General features: G+C 39.7%; 1 protein-coding gene across 5 annotated transcripts in view; it reads right to left on the bottom strand.

Moving 5' to 3' along the window:
• Positions 1-21,381, bottom strand: part of ppfia4 (PTPRF interacting protein alpha 4) — an 80,040-nt gene that overhangs the window by 24,681 nt on the left and 33,978 nt on the right. The window lies entirely within an intron of this gene.

Here is a 21,381-nt window from a genome sequence, read left to right as displayed (position 1 = left end):
GTACACATTTATGAACCTAATAGAAGCGTTTTTTCATTTCATATGTGTAAATATGAAGCAGTTATTCCTTTGTACTTTTAATTTATTTTTTTTCTGCTAATGCAAGAAGATATTTTTATGTTTCAACAATATAATCTCAAGAGAAACAGGATTTCTTTATTATGAGGTCAAATCAGTTTTTTTAAAGAGCCCATGTTATGCTAAATCAACTTTTCTTAGCTTTAAACATGATAAAAGTGCTATTTGGGCTTCATACACATGCCCAAAGTGTTTTTTTTCATTGATTCCCTCAATCGTTAGTTAGAGGGTGATTTGCTCCTTTCTTACTGCAGGGTGAGCACAAACACCTCGCTCCAATTTGATGACGCGTCGCATTCGCACTTTGTATGTACTGGTGAACGCCCTGCCCCCGTCTCGTGTTTATAAAGCAGCATGAGCTCGGCTACGGAGTGGGTGGGAGGACGGCGGGCCGTCCTCTGGCCCTACGTCACCGTGCGGGGAGGAGGAAGTCAGTGTCCCGTCTATAGACACGCCCACTCATGAATATGCATAAGTAGGACGCAAATCAGCCTGTTTGTGTGGAGTTACACAGAAAGTGACTTTTCAGAGGCTGAAACTCTGGAAAACAGGTGAGTTTGGAAAAATAAACCTCAAATATTATGTTTTTGGGGTTCTTAGAACAAATGGAGATGGGTGAAAAATAGCATGACATATGGGACCTTTAATGAAGGTTATATTTTGTTTTGAGCTGATTTCTCTTTTTTTCATGAATTATATTATCTCTCTATGAATTTCAGGGGTTAAGGTTCTTGTTTAGGGATGAATGGTGGGGAAGACCAGAATATGTTTTTCTCTTATCATTGTTAATATTTTGCATGTGATAATGACAGGGGACCTGTCTGTCTACCCTGACTGAACGTCACTGGTCAGTATGTCGGGGGTGAGCAGGAGTTCCTGTTAAGGTGAGCTTCATCGTCTAAGTCTAGTTAGTTTACACAAGAAGAACAATATAGACACTTTACACACATTAATTCAACATCATGATCACTTTACAGCGAAGATGGGGAACCTTTTAGTGCATCATGTTAAATGTTCTGTTAAGTTTCAATAAATATATTTGATGTGGAATGCCAAATGTATTTCATTACAAGGTAAAACCATTATATTCAGAGTTTCTGACATCCTGCCAGGGTTACTAATCAGGTCTGTGAGTATTTTGTTATTTCTGTTCTACAAAACATTGCAATTTCCAAACAAACAAAGAAAAGTTTCACAAACCAGCGTTCTAATATAGATTGATCTTTTCTGCCATTATTACTAACTATTCGTATTTATCTGCTGCCTCTGCTAGTAGAATCCATAGTTCAAACTGGGTGCTGATGCACTGATGGCTCATTATTAACCGTCACTTAAATCCAGTAAACATGTGAGAGTGACAAAAGCAGGACTACACCATTTCACTTTAATGTAACCTTTGATTTATGGTTTAATCTTGCTATTTTTTTTATTTACTTAGAATAGTAAAAAGCAGTCTTTTGGGAGCAGATGGTAGTGAAAGCATGTAGCAGAAGTTAAAGCCCTTCACTGGAGCTTTTAAGCGGTCCCAGTACAGCAGTACACATGTTTTAAAGCCACACTTTACAAACTTCTGACTGATGAGTGACTTTCAGTTGTCCTACGATGGTTTCTTAAAGAATGAGGTTCACTCAGTCTGACCCTGTTTGTCCATCCAACCATTCATCCATCTTGTCTTCCCCTAACATATCCCGATCAAGGTCACACAATGCAGCTCCTCCTATCCTTATCCTAACACCCAGAATAAGAAACACACTCACAGTCACTATAAGAACTCCAACATAACATCCTGTACATCACATGTGTCAAACTCATGGCCCGGTAGCCAAATCTGGCCTATTGGAGCATCTAATTCGGCCCGCAGAAGAAAGTAAAAATGACAGAGAAAACATGAATGATTGTGTAAATGAAACTCAACAATATTTGCTGGGCCTCACAGTTTTCCCGGTGCTTATATCACATGATTGCAGTCATTTTTATTATGACATAATATTTCCCTTAATTAAATAGACATTTGTCACAAAATAGAGGAAATTTCAAGTGAAGATCCTGTTGGGACTGATATTTATCACTTATTGCTTGGATATTGTCAGTTTCTTAAATATTTTGTATTTTTTTATATACGTAGAAGTGTAAACGAGGGCACAATAGTGTTGAAATTAATGGTCTTCCCGCATAAAATCTGTGGTCCACCGAAGATTAAACTGCTCCGTATTTGGCCCCTGAACTAAAGGAGTTTGTCACCCCTGCTGTACATGTTTCTGAACAGTGTGTGGAAAGGTGAACTACATATTTGATGAGGGCAGGTCAACAAAACAATGAGACAACACCAAACCAACTCTTATTCATACTGTAAACTTTGAAACAGGAGTGGGTGTGTGGAAATGCTAGGCCATTGTATAACCCTAAAGGTAATTTTGGTGGTTTCTAGGTTTAAAACAGCGCACTCAGGACCAGTCAGTCTAAAAGCTTTTACAGCTACAGACCCACATTCTATCTGTTTGGGTAAATCCAGAACAGTATAGTTAATATTGATCAAAACAAAACAAAATATACTTTATTTATTATACCTTTATAGATCAGTCATTGTGATTAAGTTCTCATTTGCAATGACGACCTGGAAGCAGCTACAGTTAAAGGACCTTCTGGTTATAAGCCATTAAGCCACCATGGTAAAAGCTTACACAAAGCCTATATTGTACACAAACAACTGTAATGATTGATAGATTCACTAAAAAGTCAGGAATTTGACTTTACCAACTGGTGAGCCCAAAGAAATGAGTAAGGTATAGACCAGGGGTCTGCAACCTGCGGCTCTGGAGCTTCATGTGGCTCTTTGAGTCCTTTGCCATGGCTCCATATAGCTTTAAAAAAATACTGAAATAAAGAGTTATTTTCTTACAGAGGCTATTAATGATTAATGACAAATAAAATCATGATATAACAATTTGTTAACTTAAAAATAAATCACGTTGTGCACCTTCCCACTTCATCTCCTGCAACATCTACAGACCATCAACTTTCCTGCACCTGTGGTAAACCTTAAGTTTTAAATCCCTGGTAAGAAAACTAAACCAACAAAAACACTATTCTGGAAGAAAACAGAGATTTTTTTTTGACTGTGGAAGGAAGAAATCACCCTTAAATGTCCCATGTCCTGCTATTTTTCACCCATCTCCATTTGTTCTAAGAACCCCAAAAACATAGTATTTGAAGTTTATTTTTCCAAACTCGCCTGTTTTCCAGAGTTTCAGCCTCTGAAAAGTCACTTTCTGAACAACTCTACACAAACAGGCTGATTTGCGTCCTATTTATGCATATTCATGAGTGGGCGTGTCTATAGAGGGGACACTGACTTACTCCTCCCAGCACAGTGACGTAGGGCCAGAGGACGGCCCACCCTCCTCCCACCCACTCTGTAGCCGAGCTCATGCTGCTTTATAAACACGAGGCGGGGCATTCACCAGTACGTACATAGACTGTAGAAAATACATACATAGCACCGCGCCAAGGACGCTGAAATGCGTGTCTGTTTACATGTCAATCACACCAGAGAGCTTCCTGGAGGCGCGGCTTTTCCAGCTCAGTGCCGCGTCAAATTCGTCATCAAAGTGGGAACGCATCATCAAATTGGAGCGAGGTGTTTGTGCTCGCCCTGCAGTAAGAAAGGAGCAAATCACCCTCTAACTAACGACTGAGGGAATCAATGAAAAAAACACTTTGGGCATGTGTATGAAGCCCAAATAGCACTTTTATCATGTTGAAAGCACAGAAACGTTGTTTTAGCGTAACATGGGCCCTTTAAGAATGAGAAAAACATGCAAACTTGACACAGATAGGTTGAAGATTTCGACCCAGTAGCTTGTTTTTCCATTGAGAGGTACTAAACTATTATCCCACTGCACCGTTTTATTTATTATTACCAAAACACTTCGAGCTGTTTGTGTGCTTTATGCACATGAATCTTTTAATCTCACACAGCATTTACACTAACACTAGCAACAGCCTCTCTGTTATCTCCTACAACCTCCACCAACTACAAATTTGATTGAGGCTTATAGCTCTTTAGGAGCTGTAAATAAAAGGCTCCATTAACTTTAATAGTTTGGCAGAGGGCAGTAATGGAGGTGAAGCACTCTTCTATCGTGCGTTTGGTTTTTACACTGCATAAACTGTTACGGGGCTTCACCTGCCAATTTGTCATTCTAACACCAAATGGTGCCTTGAGTGACAGCAGCCTGAACAACAGCATGATGTGCTGCTTTATTTAAGACAAGTAAACAATAGAGAGTGGATCTGCTGATGGAAAAGCAATTTATCACAAACATTAATAGTTATTATGATTGCGATTAAAACTATTATAGATGTCCGAGCACAAGGCTTTAAATCACTGAAAGAAAACTGCAATGCTGCACATGCAGGTATCAGTGTTGGGTCAGAGGATGTTTTTTATTCTTATGAACTTGTATGTTGTTAACAAACTTTAAAACCAGCAGCGAAGCAAACAGTCCACTTGTTTTTAATCTGTGAAATAAACTCTATAACTGATTGGCAACAAAAGTTTGTTAACTATATGTATGTATATCTAAGTGAGCTTGTGTGTGTGCATTCATAAAGAGCTCATTAAGCATTTTCTGAAAAGTTAAAGCAGAACTAAGGAACTTATTAATAAATCCTTCTCGTAGTCCCTGTGAGGGCAATACAAGTGTTTATGGGTGATTGGGGGGTCTTTCATCTACCCCTGCTGTCTCTGGCCAGAAAACCACACTTGCAACTTTCCCTGCCTCCGCCCCGGTGGCAAGACGTACTGCTTTACAGCAGCCCAATACAAACTAATGCTAGATTATGACCAGTCCCGTGGCTGCACACGGTTGTCTACAAATTCTGTTTTCTCAAACTTATATAATGACGGAGCAACTCTATGCAGTGACAGCTCAGCAGCAACACACGGCAATCACACTCACTCACAACCTGGCCCTCCATCAGGCAGCACGCACACAAATATGATATATCCATCCATCCTTTTTCAGAGCCGCTTTGTCAGCACACATGCAAACACATCACACACATTTTCACACTCGCTTCCGTATTACTCCCACCTCATTCATTTATTTTACATGTCTCTCTTCCTCATACTGTTCACATGGTCACATGGGACTATATGTGTGAAAGCACTCTTAGTGTCACTGTTGTATTAGGATTTTTCAGTGATTGGTTGCTACCATCTTGGGAGAGCGTATGTAGCTGTGGGGTGGGGCAGGCGGTGGGGGGTTACGACAGTGACATAACCAAAAGGAACCTTTAGGAGGAGCGCTAAGCACAAGTTACTTATTTCTGCTTTAATGTTGTGGCACTTTCTGGTTGAGCCACAAAAAGAGAGGACATGATAGAGGTGGAGGTCAGGAAAACAAATGGCTGCTTGTACTTTCCTATTGTATATTCTGGTAAATCTTTGGGGTGCTCCACCAACCGATATTTGATCAACGTGTTTCCTTCACTTGTGATCAAACGGCTCAATAAGCCACCTCTAGTGTTGGATCGTTCATCCACTTGCTGTTTCAGCTCCTCCACATCTGCCACAAATAAACAATTAACCAATAGACCAAACCAAACCAATAGAAACTCGAGGTGTGAAACTGAATTAAGAAAAAAACCCACAACAGGTCTGGCTAACCCACTGTCATGCTCTCTTCACAATTCGTACCAACTTCTCCCAAGAAGAGTCGCTTGAAAAAGTTCCAAAATGTATTTTCCGTCACTCCGCGGCTCACCGATAAGAAGCCGACATCCGTCAGAGGGTGTATCACATCGAGCACAGAGGGAAGTTCTGAGTATTTGGAGGAAACGCTCCTGCCTGCAACCACAATGTGAGATAGCAAGTGGTTACCAAACTGAACAGAGCTCACACATTGTAGAGGGATTTCTTCTCTTCCTTCTTAAAGCAGTTTGGGATTAAAGGATGAAAAAAAGGCTGTCTGCACATGTGTGTGTGTTTGTTAGCGTGTGTGAGAGAGTGTACAAAATTAAAGCGTGAGAAAGGAGTCAGATTTTTAAGGAGCTTCAAATTTCTCTCTCATACAGACACCAAAAATTAAGAAAATAATAAGTTGATAAAATTATAGAGTAAATAAATCAACAATCAATAAGGTTTATTGTAAATATGTGTGGCTGCTGGAGGTGGGGCAATACACTGATTTTACAATATGATAATTTTGGAAAGGAAAAAAAAGCAGAAAAAATATTTTTTACTTTACTTTAACTATGGGCATGACCTTTTTAACTCAATAGGAATATAGTTATATGAACAATAACAATCTGGTGTGTAGTAGATCATTGATTTTTTTTAAAAAATCTTACTCCCCTCCCCCTCTCCGCACCACTCGTACCCGTGACGATACATCTTCTGACATTTTAATAACACTTTTGTTCTCAGATGTTTGCTAACTTGGACTCAAAAGCAATTAAATCATATCATAGAAACTTCTCTGTTAGGTGCAATGCATTAAAATGTGTGTACAAATAACAAAAAAAAAACCAAAGTCCTGGCGAGCCACAGTCCTGTAGGTTTATGACGTCTTTGCTCGATAAATGTCATCAACAAAAAGCCAGAAAAGAGGCTGATAAAAGCACTCTGCAATCAGTGCAGAGCCAGAAGCACATAGGTTTTTAACCCTTATGCCAAATGGTGTGCGTGCTTCAAGTTCACATGTATAAGAGGCAGGTGACAAAGCATCATTAGCATTGACGTGATCAGCCCTGAGTTTCTCAGTATTTGTTTATCAGCAAAGCTGAGAAAACTCACTGTGAAATGACACATCTTTGCCCTTCATTTCCCCACACTTTCACTCCAGTGTGACATGATGCACGACAAACTATCCTGCTATCCTTATAAAACTTCATTATCACGTCTAAACCTACTGCCACCACTAAATCACCAATGGTTGGAATGAGTAATAACCTTTAAAAGAAGCATATTTTAGAAGTTTTTACACACAGGATTTATATATGCTGTAAGTAAAAATGAATATGTTTTTTTGATGCTTTGTGAGTTACTTTTAACTTTACCAAAATGGTTCATGTTTAAAGGTGCGGTCTGCAACTCGACTTTTTGTCATATTTGCTAAAGCTGTCACTATGTAAGGACAGCTTTACATGAAACTAGTAGTTTGTGTGAAAAAAAACAATTTCATTGAGCCCCCCCTGCTGCTCCTGCTGCCTTTGGCAGATTACCAGAACGCACTGCGACCGAGCAAAAAGAACCAATCGGAGCCAGGATTGTGTTTGATGGGCTGTCTGACAACTGTTGCTCACAGTCCCCGCCCCTTTCCCGGGCTGGAGCACTGTCTTTTTTACAGTGTATGGTCTGGAGGAGTAGAGGATGGAATTAGCGACTTTTCTGCTTGAATGGTAATTACTGCTGCTTGATTTACATTATGTTTGATTTGTAATTGTTACACTAGAACTCTGTAGTGCATGTATTGCTCATGTGCGCGCAGCAGCCTCCGTGTGAGCTGCTGTAAGTGACACTGTGTTGTTGCTGCTGTTGCTGAGGTGCATGCACATAGAAAGAGAGAGAAGCGCTGCAGTAATATGCTTTTAACAGAGCATGTTATATTACTGTGATGTTGCTGTCTGGCTAACGTTAGCTTGTTAGCTCCTCTGAGGGAGGGACTTTGGAAAGTTTGGAGGCAGGGCAATAGAGCAGGGTGGAGGCAGAGGGAGAGAGGGATCTGAGAGTTGCGGACTGCACCTTTAATGCTAATTTATTTCTGAGATAACATGTTGTTGCTACTGCGGTCAAACAATACAAGCGACATCTTTATCAGTCCATTCTACTTTAAATCCACCATTCATTAAACCCATTTCACCTCCACATTAGGTGGAGATGCACCCCACATACAGTAGGTCATGCATCATAGAGAGGTAATGACATGCCCACAAACACACAATTACACGTTGAATAGGTTTAGTTACGCAATAGCTATGTCTTTAAAAGTGGAGGCAATGAAGAAGACTCAGATGCATATTTATGAAATCCAAAGCCTGAATTCGAATTCATGTACCGGTATACCTTTATACTGTGAGCTAAGATCGGTTACCTCCACTGACAATAACTGTAAGGGATTACAGTAAGCAACTGTATATTGTTACACTTTTGTAGGTCTTACAACACAAATACTGCTAAAAGTGCTTTGCTGTGAGTTAGCTTTCACATTTGTCAATAAATATTGGTTCATGTTGTTAATATGATTTGCTTTTGACCTCATGGATGTTTGGGAATGTTCCAGCAATATTATTTATTTTTTCTTAACTTTGTATGCAAACGTGATTGTGATGAATGATGACTAAAAGGTAAAAAGGTGTCACTGTACATAAAGCATCACTCTGCGTGGCAGCAAAGGTACACAGGCATTATAATGTTATGGCTGATTGATATTTATAATTAAAGTTATTAACAGAAGGGACCTGTTTAAACCCTTATACAACTCTTTGAACTGTTTAACTGACTGAAACTAGGAATCTGATCATCTGTGAGTAGTTTTGTATTTGCACTTCAACACATAGTTAGGTATATCGAACCCACAACTTCTCTATCAAAGACGACTCTACTACCTGACGTCATTACAGGAATTCTACAGCTGCAATGATTAGTAAATTAATCAAAAGGTCAAACACAACTATCTCATGATGAAACGTGGGCTGCGTGCGAATAGTCCCTCCTATCTCCTTTCCTATTCACTTTTCCTTAACCTCGTGGATGACGTCACGGGGCTAAGAAAAGGTGTTAGGAGAGGAGTTAGGAAAAGCCCATCAAGTTTGTTTTGACAATCGGACGCACTTCCACTAGGTGACGTAATAATCTGAAGGTGAGTGACGTCTGCTGTGGTGAAAAAACTACACATTTCTGAAAATGGACTAAAAGCACATTTATAACACCTTCCGCTGATATAATCTCAAAAATCACACAGTTTGAATGTAAATCAAAAGAAAAAAAGGCTACCAAGCCTACGAGGAACAAAAATAAAACTAAAAAACGTCACATTGAGAATGGTTGCTCACACTCACCTTCCACTCAGAAATATGAATTATGTTGAATAAATGTGGCTAAAAATGTCTGATTTCTTATTCTTGAACCATAGAGTGTCTGTTTTATGTCAGTTATAATCTGATAATATGTTTTACATATAATAAGATATGGGTTTTAGATTAGCATTGGTTCGGTCATCGTGATGTCGCCGCAAGGAATTGTGGGTCAGCATTATCTCGGCTCCTTTGGTAAAGGATGCGACAGCGTTTCCTAGGCTAAAGGAGGTAAAAAAGGAAGCAGTGAGCCTCTTTTCCTGAGCTTAAAGAGAACTCGGACGCTCTTTATCATGTGTGTCCATCACTTAAACACTTCAGGGGGTGAAGGAACAGTGGATAGGAAAGGAGATAGGAGGGACAATTCGGACGCAGCCCTCCTCTATGTCACTGAGCTAATCAGCACATGGAAATGTCGCCTGTAGCTTCACTAATTGACTAAGCCAGTCACCTGTGTGTAAGTCAGCAGCTGTTAGTGTTACACAGAGCCCCGACATGTTCCAAACACTAGGAATCTATATTTGTGACAAAATGCCTCACAGGAAGTGTTGTGTTAAGTTATGGAGCACATGTAGCACAGCACACAGCTGGTCCATCTCAATGAACTAACAGGACTAACTGCATGTGTGGAGGGCACTGGCTGCTGTTCGGTCCTGCTCTTTGACGTGTGTTCAGCTGTGGCATCTTGAAACGGTGAGAAATGAATTGAACTCTGAATGCTTTCAGACTGATCAGCACGGGGAGACACAAATGTTCATGCATCTAGACAGCATGGAGATGTTGGTAATTTCATTTAACAATGATTTATTGGCTCCATAAGTTAAAGGTAGGGTAGGCGATTTTCGAAAGCTAGCATGATTTTGATTGTAGCTTCCTCGACGCCTCCGCCTTTACCCCCCCCCTGTGCTCCGTCTCACTCACATGCACGCGCACAGCTGCTGCAGAAGAAGACCTCAGCTCATCGCTTGTATTGTGTAGAAACTTTGTTTGTTTGTCATTTTACCATTATATATGTTAAAAAAAACGTGACCAAAAACTCTGTTTTAACTCGCGGTGACGCGCTTTCAGTGTGAGCTCATGCATGCGAGGGATCAAGAACGAGCAGGGAGACATGATTGGTTAAAAAAGACGGTTCGTTTTTTTGCCATTGGTCGAAGTTGTTACAGGTTTATTACAGCTGCTACAGATGATGGATTTTCTTTGTTCCTTTTTCAGAGCACATAAAATCTTAATTTCTATCAGGACATAAAGACAATTTCAACCAGAAACTATATCTTGAGAAAATCGCCTACCCTAGCTTTAAAAAAAAAAAAACCTCCAATTGTTCACATGAAAACAAAATTAAAATAAATATATATATATATATATATATATATATATAAATCATAAAATAAATAAAATCAAAATACTCAGTTTTTGAGATCAAATTCTAGTATTTTCCAAACATAATCTACAATGACTAATATATATATATATATATATATATATATATATATATTTTTTTTTAATTTTTTTTTTTCAAATGAACATTGAAAAAGTATATACCGTATTTACAAAACATTTTGATGCACTGTAGGCACAACATTTGATCATCAAAAATCTGTGTGGATCGATTGTGAAGGAAGATCTGTGAAGATCTACTGTAGCAAATTTGACAATTGAGCAAAGATTTAAGAAGAAGAAGAAGAAGAAGGGTTCCTCTGAAAAGCTGCAGATCATAATCATTCAACTTCTTTCTTGTAGATGCCCATGACTATGACTGAACACAAATGGAAATTCCATCCATTTTCTGACCCGTTTGTTAATTTTTTTCAGCGGGTCAGCTGGTGCTTATCTCATCTCTCATTGGGCACTCGGCAGGGGTACACCCTGGACAGGGCGCCAGTCCATCACAGGGCAACACTCACAGCTGGAGACCCTAGAGGAAACCCACACAGCATGGAGAGAACATGCAAACGCCACACAAAAAGCATCCAAGTGTCCACTCCAGGGTTTAAACCCATGACTTTCTTGTTGTGAGGCAGATGTGCTAACCACTCTCCCACCGTTCTCCCAAATTGGAAAAAGTGTTTGATAAATAAAAGTGCAGGACGATGGAGGATGGGTGAGTCCCCAGGGGAGCTTCGGCTCAGAGACTCTGAGGAAACGACGAGGCGGCAAACAGCCGATCATCATCCAACCTTCCTCCAGCAGATCCTAATCAACACTTTCAAGGCCTGTGACACACACACACACACACACACATCCCCGTCACTATACTTGGGTGTTGGACCAGAGTAGGCAGTGAATAATTTGTTGCTATGGCATCGCCCCTGCATGCTAATGCCATGACGACAAATCCATAGAAAAGTGTTTTAGCAGCAGGCAAACTTTTCACTAAATGCTTCATCTGAGAAAAGTAGAGACACTGGGTTATAGCAGCATGAAGAGACAAACACGTGCAGAGAATCTCATAAAGTCTGAGAGTCGATACTGACAGAGCTCCTCCTTCAGTGTTCGCTCCAAACAAGTACGAGAAAGCAACGACCTTGCTCACCTTGACACTGCATTCACCCATACAGCAATGCAGATGGATTTGATGAGATCAGTACTTGTATTAACTCTTCACTATGTACAGATCTACAGGATGTTTCATAAAATAAACCCAGAAACCACACATACGTCTCGCCGATGTCGGCCTCAGATTGTGCGTCGGCATTCTACTCCTAATGCATCATTTTGTGTGTTTTTTTCCCCCCAAATCGGTGATGCCACTTATAAAATTGTAGAACTTCCATGAAGCTGTTTTTGTGCTGGGGTTCTTTTGGCTATGCTGCTCAAAATACATTTATGATCATGAACTGTATCTGTCTTTATTTTGTCCACACATAATAAGCTATTTAGTGGTCGTATATTGTTTTTGTTGTTGTTGTTGTGATATTGCCATATTCCATCACATTTAAGTAAAACTCAACTGTGGATAACGAGATAGATGAGCCATGCTAAATAAAGGATAATATAAGAGAGTCCGCGCTGAGCATCTTTAATCCATCGTCCAAACGCCGATGTCCCCGCAACGTCTGCCCAATGAGCAAACGCTCTCCATAATACGTCTCGCCGATGCAACTTCATTCATCGTGCCGACGTTGACAAGATGTACGTGTGCTATCAGGCAAGAATCATACAAAACTGAAACATAAAAATTACTCATGCCAGGATTGATTCAATTCTCCTCTGCTTTACATTTCAATTGGACTTTGAAAGCTGACAAACTTTTCCCTCCTTAATTCCCACTGAAGCAAAAGTTTAACTGGAAAATGCATAAAAGAGAGAAAGGGATGATTTTCTCTAGCAGAGGAAAAGCACAGAACGGCACATCAGACAATTTTATGTGTGACTTTTCACAGCACAGACAGAACAAGAGAGAAATCCCCAATCAGTGCCAGACAGACATTCATTTTCTTGATTGTATCCGACAATGAAACAAACTGCACCATCAGTACGAACCCATTTGGACAGAAAGAGCCCACCTTTCCAAACTAATATGCAATTTTCAGCATGACAGCTAATCATCATTCTCTGCAGACAGATTGAGGCATCGTTGTGAACAGGAAGAGGAAAGAAGTGGAGAGAAGGCTCAACCCCAGCAGTGAAAAACAGTCATCAGCACTGAAATCAATACTCAGTGAAGGGCGTGTAGACGGAGCAGAGAGAGCAATTTGAGCTGGGGACGATCCCTCACAGCAACATCCACACTGGGCTCACCTACCTGGTAGGGATGCACGATATTGGATTTTTATCCGATATATGCCGATATGTTGCCACTCATTGACTGACAACCGATACCAATGTTTTTCCCACACACACAGATGCAGAGATCATCTAGTTTCTGGAGTGGAATTAACAAACAGAATTATTCTCTTTATCATGTTGACCTGCTGGCAAACGCAAAGGTAAGACAAAGCTGAAAATGACGTAACATCAGTAATTATTCCTTGTGCAAAATAATACTCCAACATACATGACAATTGTTTATTGAACAATTTATACACTTGCGGCCCATCCTACCGAAAACAATTACTACCTACTTGCATTTTTTCATTTGAGTGGTAAAAATGGCATTTTTACAAGATCCAAGAATTCTGTGTCACAGCTGTATATGAGGGAAAAAATCTAACTGTTTGGAAATGGTAAATTCAATTCATAAATCTACTTTGAGATTGTTGCTACTTCTGTTAATTTACAAGCAAACACACAAGATGGCGGCAGTTAGTCACACTTCTCCACAGGCGATGAGGCGTCTACTTATATAATGTCTATGGGTTGATTAAAAGAAGAAAAGCCTGTTATTAGGGGCGTAACGATATACAAAAATCACAGTTCGATATACGTACCTCGGTTTTGAGGTCACGGTTCGGTTCATTTTTGGTACAGTATGGAACAAAATGTAAAACATAAATTTGCTTGTTGTTTATTTGAAACTTTAGTGAAACAACAATGTATTTCACATTATACAGAATATGAAAATAAAGTTAAAAAAAATACAATACTATTGTAAAGTGCTGCCTGGTAATAGTATTCTCAAACAAAAAATACATTAAATGTTATAGAAATAAGCTCACAGTTTGTTACCAGCTTTTAACAAACAAAAAGTACAGCACAGTTCCAGCATGTAGCCCTTGGTTTAGACCTTCATATTTTTGGCCAGAAAAATGTATTTGTCCACATTGTCTGCAGTAAATGCATATCTGCTGGCAGTTACATACAAAACATAAATGTGCTTGTTCATTCAAAACTTTAGTAAACCAACAATGTATTTAACATTATACGGAATATGAAAATAAAGTAAAAAAATAAATAAAAATCTATACTGTTGTAAAGTGCTGCCTGGTAATAATAATCTCAAACAAAAAAATACATAAAATATTATCAAAATAAGCTCCTCACAGCTAGTTAGCAGCTTTTATTCGCTACTATAAAGACTCCGATGCCAGTTGTTGTTTGCACTAAGGACGTTTTCTTTCTTGTCGCAGTGATATTCGCACTCGGGTGATGCCGTTTCAAGTGAGTTAGCATGTTCATCGTGTTCCCGGAAACATACCCGATCTCAGCTGAAGAATGTCTGCACACTGCCCTCGTTTTATCCACTTGTCTTTCTCCATTGCAGTATTTCACCCGGAAGCCGAAGTGTTCCCAAGCAGGATACTTTAGCGACAGGGCAGGGTCCTCCAGCTCTGGTTTCTCACTAGCATTAGCCATGACGTACACGGGCTGCACATGTAGCTGCAGGCGGAAGTAAACACACGCAACTTCCGTTCCGATCCGTTCCTCACCTGTGTACAACCCTGTACCCGAACCGAACGTCGTGTACTGCAACGGTTCAATACAAATACATGTATTGTTACACCCTTACCTGTTATTATATCGGCCAATCATATCGGCGGAATGGTCGAAGTCCAATTTTAAAGCCAACATTGGTCGATACCGAAACTGTGCCAATAATATCGTGCTTCACTACTCTCTGACACAAGAAGCTGGGAACAACTGGGTTCAAGAAGAATGATACACAACTCAGGTTTGTTACATGGCCTTTTAAAAAAAAAAGGAAGTCAGAACCAGGCAGAGGATGAATGAGAGAGAGAAACAAGCAGGAGTTAACAGTGAGAACGGGGTATAAATGCTGTAACACTACCACTGCAAAAAAATGTAAACATAAATAAAAATGTCCAGAAAACGCAGCAGTGATGGACGTGGGCTCAAACTGAGAGTTCTGTCCACCTGTTCCCACACACCAGGCACTCCATACACAACAATGCTGTCTCTCTCAGCTCCAGCAGAGTTTATAGGTCACATTTGGTTCTAATGCCAAATAATAGTATGAAATGAAACGCTCCATTTCCTGCCCATGAAGGCTCCAGTCACTGCTTACTCAACATAAATTCAACAGACCCGTTTTCCTCCAGCATGACACTGTGCGTGCTGATTCGTTCTATTTATAAGCCTGCTTCCTCTCTGTAGGATTTCACAGTGCATGCACTTGGTTTGAGTCTGAATATCCTCCTGGTGCTTTCACACATTAGAGAAGATTGATAATGCTTTTTATTAAAAAGATATTTCAAGTACTGACGCGGTTTGGTTTGTAATCTTTACCTCTTCTGATCAACAACATACAATTACCTTCATTATAAATAGTTTAAAATTCAGTTACTTTATTTTTTGTAGCTTAGTACAGGGATGATCTTACCTGAAAAATTAACACTGAATGTGATGTTGCAATCTTCCTCTTCGCTGAAATTTGTACCGCATATCAGGACCTTACATTTGGTAGTTTCTGCTCTTGTTTTGTACACTTAAATGTCGACATTAACAGCTTACTGAGGAGAATTTCCTGAAGCTGTCCTCTATAAATGTGTGTGATATATGACATAAAGATAAGCACTTGAATTTTGAGGTCCACAAACATAAATGTGTATATTTAAAAAAAAAGGAATCTGCTGAAGAGAAACAGGGTTAAATTATTTAAACGCATTTTCTAGTTTAGCATGGAGATGGACAACATAAAGGTGTCCCAAACTTTTCAGCCCGTGGCACTCATTATACAGCATATTCTCTTTGCCCTTGAGACAAGGTAACGTGTTGGCATTGACATTGAACCCGCCATGCTGCTGGGTACCTAGGGTGATGGTAAACCGGGCTGCAGCCTGGCCAAGGGCGGTGCCTGCGCAGCCCCATGGACGCCGGTGTAGTGAAAAATAATCCTACTCACTAATAGCGTACTAAATATTGACATGTATACGTACAATATTTTGCTAGCTTAAATTTTCCTACTATGTTAAACCCCAATTCTAACCCTAACCCTAAAAATTAAAAATGAAATATTCTTACCTTTTTTCAACATGACGGACGCGCAGTTCGCCAGGTGCGCATGCCCATTGTCTACCGTAGGAAACTTTCACGGTAGGTTTTATTTTACACTACACCGGCGCATCCCCCACGAGCGAGCCCGTCGCTTGAAGGGGGAGGCCGAGTGCCTGAGGGCCGCGGATCCGGCCCGCGCCCGAAGCCATTTGCGGGGGGGAGAGGGTGAGACCCAGACTATACCGGAGGAGCGGGGTGTCAATAAAAGACGTTTCACCCCAATCACTCTGATAAGACGCTTGATAGCCAATAGTATGTGGCTGCAGACCTGGAGACCTCCACAATCAGACCCCCTGCACTTGTGGACCCGCACGTTCAGATCCCTTATAGGTTTTTGGCAGTGCCACCTAGTGGTTAACTGTAAAATTGCAACGGCACAGCCTTGACCCACACTGTGGTTTTTAACCTGGCAAAATCCAAACAAAATGCCAAGATCTAATTGTTTGTGAAGCTTGGAAGACTTTTAAACTTTTTTGGGAGACTTTTTTTCTAAATAGCCTATAATTAAATAAAATAATTTTTTAAATGTTTTATTGTGCATGGGGTTATTTTGACAAAACAGCCTTAAATAAACTACAATGAAAAGGACGAAATGAAATGTTTTATTGTACGGGTTTGAGTGGTACACAGCCTTTATGGCAGTGCTCCTTCTTTCCTCATCTGCCTCTCTAGCCTCCTGCAGAACTCATCCACTTCAATGAAAACAGACAATACGATAAATAATGGAATAGAAGAACAGTCTATTTACTCAAAAATTGATATTTCTCTCTTCGTACCTTTGATGGAAACATTGGCCCACACACATATAGTTTCATTTCTGTTTAATTTAGCGCTGCAGTCTGTATAGACACACACACACACACACACACGCACACACACAAACACACACACGCACATACACACTAACTTAAACAAGATATGCCGGCAAAACAAGCTTCCAAAAAAAGCTAAGCTTGCTTAGTCTAAATATATTACTGTATTTCACATGCATAAAAGATTATCGTAGTATGTAGTATAGTCAAACGTTTGTTACACTGTCAGATACATTTTCGACAAAAAACTTTTATGCCATTAAAAGAACAATGTGATTCACGTTTGATAGTCACGTTCCTACTGCCATCCATATTTGTCCATACATATGTAACTATCAGCATACAGACAAGTGGTGCTGTAGCAAAAGACCAAGGGGTCTGAATGTGCGGGTCTCAGGGTCTGCAGACACATGCTTCTAGTTTTTTGAGCAAAAACTGCCAACAGTCATCCAGCTTTGTCACATGATATAAGGTAGCATAAAAAAAACACACCATAGCAGAGGAGATGATTCTGCCTGCAGCATTACATGATCTCTGTCATGCTGGACAAAGCAAGTGCTGCAAAAATACAATTTGATGAAGCAACTGACAGCCACACAGACTGTTTGTTTATTGCTTATGTACGTTTTGACATGACAAACTACCTGTGTTAGGATCGAATTTTTTGTCAATCACCATACATTGTTTTATTCATTTTTGTTTTGTAGATTGAAAATTTGCCAAATACGTTGTTCTCGTTATCATTATTATTATTTATTGAGTTTATTTAATTTTATTTTTCAGAATCGAATGGTTCAACTCGGTCAAAATTACCTGCAGCACTTGTATATATGTATATATTCATTATTTATATTTATTATTATTATTATTATTATATTGCTTCTGGTTTGTTTTTTGTTCTTCACACCATCCACCAAGATAAATTCATTGTATTGTTTTTAAACTGTACTTAACAAATAAAACTGATTCTGAAAATGTTAATTGTTCAAATAAGGATTTACTTTTTCTTCAATTTCAGGCAAATTGATGCACTTTAAATCTTGATCTATATTTCTTTTTTTTGTTTTCTTTAATGTTAACAAGGATACAATGTTATGCAGAGGTGTAACAGAAAATAACTGAGAAACACTGGGAAACATTTATTTTGACCTTAAACATAAGAACATTATTCAATTGAATGAATCAAAAAATATATAAATAAGAAGAAACTAAAAAATATAGATAAGTGCTCGTGTAGAGTCTGGAATGGACTGCTTGCATCAGAGTGCTTATATCAGAGATTTTAGATGCAGGTGGATGTAATCTAATATGTATTGTTTTGATATCAATATCGGATGGTTACACCCTTAGGAAAACAATAAAATGTTTTCCAGATATAAAAAAAAGAGATGTGATGAGTTGCCCTCTGTAGAAGGTTTTTACATTTGTGCAATTTACTCAGTTGGTCCAGAAACATCGTATTATTCTTATACACATTTGCTAATGAATGCTCTCTGTGTCTTAAACCAGGGTGTCCGCGGGGTCTTAAAAAGTATTAAAAGTTGATAAATCAATTGTTAGAAAATTAAGGCCCTTAAAAATTATTAAAAAGTCATAATCGCAATTTTATGAGGTATTCAATTTTATTGGTATTTAAGCTTTGACTCGGTTGCGTACTCAGAGCTAGATTGCCTTGGGACCGCGTGCATACGGGTGCAACGTCACGGGACAGCGAATGTTCTGGCGCTAAAACAGACGAGAAGAATACAAACATGGGAAGAAGACTGCTATTGGCCGCAGACAACAGCAGCTGTCTATAGCATCTTTCTGTGGTCCACCAGCAACACGGCCACGTGGTAACGTGACAAGTGAGCTAGCCAACGCAGCTACGACCGCGACTTCTGCTTCATTGTCTGCTGATATAAGGGTGGCTATGAGCTGCGCGCCAATGCTGCGTGCAGAGGTTATCTGGTGTCTCAACACAGCGGTGAATCACCACTCACTGAACTCAAACGAAGGCATTTCTGACATTTTTAAGTCGAGGTTTCCGTTACGGATTTGGACATTGCTGACGTTCACCTGTGGAAAAAGACAAAACTGGATACGTCATGAGATTCGGGTTAGTACCGTACTTTAAGCAGGAAACACCAGCAGCGCAGGACGGAGGCCCCGTTAGTGTGGAAAGACAGAAGACCTCCAGGCCCTAGGACAAGGGACATGCTAAAGGAGCTAACGCTAAAGGAGCTATTGCTAAAAGAGCTAATGCTAAAAAAAGCTAAGTGTGTGTGTGTGTTGGTTTTAAAATTTCACAAGCATTCATGGTGCAATTTTATGTTTGAAACATGCTTGATTTGAATGCCTGTGTAATTCAAGAACAAACAAAAGAAATTCAAGGCATAATGTGAACAGAACAGACTGCCATGTCAATTCACAGGAGTGTGTTGTAAAACTGAATGTGAGGCAGCTTGTCTCTGTCAGTATGGATGGTACCAATGTTAGTTTACCGAATTTGTCAAAGAGCTGACGGACACAGAGAAGCTGATGGAAAGCAAATCACACAATCTCGGGCACATGTCCTACATTTTTATCGTGTTTGTTTTCTGCCAGCTGGCCTTGAATAACTGTTGTTGCTTGTTGTGACCTGAGGGTAATGTCTACAAACCTGCCTTTAGTTTAATTTATTCTTTCAACTTTTATTACTTCTCAGCGTACATCATTTCTGTTAAATTGCAAACTACAACTGTTAAAGATGTGTAGCTAAAAACAGCTTAAAGTGGCAACGAGGTCTTACATTTTTTTTGAAACATTTTTTAAAAAGTCTTAAAAAGGTATTGAAATTAACCTCAGGATTCCTGCATATACCCTGTAAACATTCCTCCATTTCAGTAGGTGGCATAGTCAGTATACAGTGGGGCAAAACAGTATTTAGTCAGCCACCAATTGTGCAAGTACTCCCACTTAAAAAAATGAGAGAGGCCTGTAATTTTCATCATAGGTACTGTATACCTCAACTATGAGAAACACAATTAGTAAAAAAAAAGTCCAGAAAATCACATTATAGGATTTTTAATGAATTATTTGTTAAATTCCTCGTAATCCCTCGTGAATCCCTAAAATAAGTATTTGGTCACCTACAAACAAGCAAGATGTCTGGCTCTCACAGACCTGTAACTTCTTCTTTAAGAGGCTCCTCTGTCCTCCACTCGTTACCTGTATTAATGGCACCTGCTTGAACTTGTTATCAGTGTAAAAGTCACCTGTCCACAACCTCAAACAGTCACACTCCAAACTCCACTATGGCCAAGACCAAAGAGCCGTCAAAGGACACCAGAAACAAAATTGTAGACCTGCACCAGACTCTGCAATAGGTAAGCAGCTTGGTGTGAAGAAATCAACAGTGGGAGCAATTATTAGAAAATGAAAGACATACAAGACCACTGAAAATCTCCCTCGATCTGGGGCTCCACGCAAGATCTCACCTCGTGGGGGCAAAATGATCACAAGACTGGTGAGCAAAAATCACAAAAACACACAGGGGGTGAATGACCTGCAGAGAGCTGGGACCAAAGTAACAAAGGCTACCATCAGTAACACACTGCAGTGTCAAACGTGTCCCCCTGTTTAAGCCAGTACATGTCCGGGCCCATCTGAAGTTTGCTAGAGAGCATTTGGATGATTCAGAAGAGGAGTGGGCGAATGTCATATGGTCAGATGAAACCAAAACAGAACTTTTTGGTAAAAACTCAACTTGTCGTGTTTGGGGGAGAAGGAACACCATACCTACTGTAAAGCATGGGGGTGGTAACATCATGCTTTGGGGCTGTTTCTCTGCAAAGGGACCAGGACGACTGATCAGTGTAAAGGAAAGAATGAATGGGGGCATGTATCGTGAGATTTTGAGTGAAAACCTCCTACCATCAGTAAGGGCATTGAAGATGAAACATGGCTGGGTCTTTCAGTATGACAATGATCCCAAACACACCTCCCTGGCAACGAAGGAGTGCCTTCGTAAGAAGCATTTCAACGTCCTGGAGTGGCCTAGCCAGTCTCCAGATCTTAACCCCATATATAATCTTTGGAGGAAATTGAAAGTCCGTGTTGCTCAGCGACAGCCCCAAAACATCACTGCTCTAGAAGAGATCTGCATGGAGGAATGGGCCAAAATATTAGCAACAGTACGTGAAGAATTACAGAAAACCTCTGTCATTGCCAACAAAGGGTACATTACAAAGTATTGAGATGAACTTTTGTTATTGACCAAATACTTATTTTCCACCATAATTTGCAAACATATTCATTAAAAATCCTACAATGTGATTTTCTAGATTTTTTTTCTTCTCATTTTGTCTCTCATAGTTGAGGTATACCTATGATGGAAAATACAGGCCTCTCTCATCGTTTTAAGTGGGAGAACTTGCACAATTGGTGGCTGACTAAATACTTTTTTGCCCCACTGTAAAATGGCTGTATTATGTTGTATGTTTTGCAGTGGGGAAGTATAAGGTGTGTAATAGCTCACAAAAAGTTTGATTACAGT

The sequence above is a fragment of the Gouania willdenowi genome, chromosome 5, assembly GCF_900634775.1.
Source record: "Gouania willdenowi chromosome 5, fGouWil2.1, whole genome shotgun sequence".
Classification (NCBI taxonomy): Eukaryota; Metazoa; Chordata; class Actinopteri; order Blenniiformes; family Gobiesocidae; genus Gouania; species Gouania willdenowi.
Note: the sequence above shows the minus strand (reverse complement) of the source record. Positions and strands in the feature narration are given on the sequence as shown.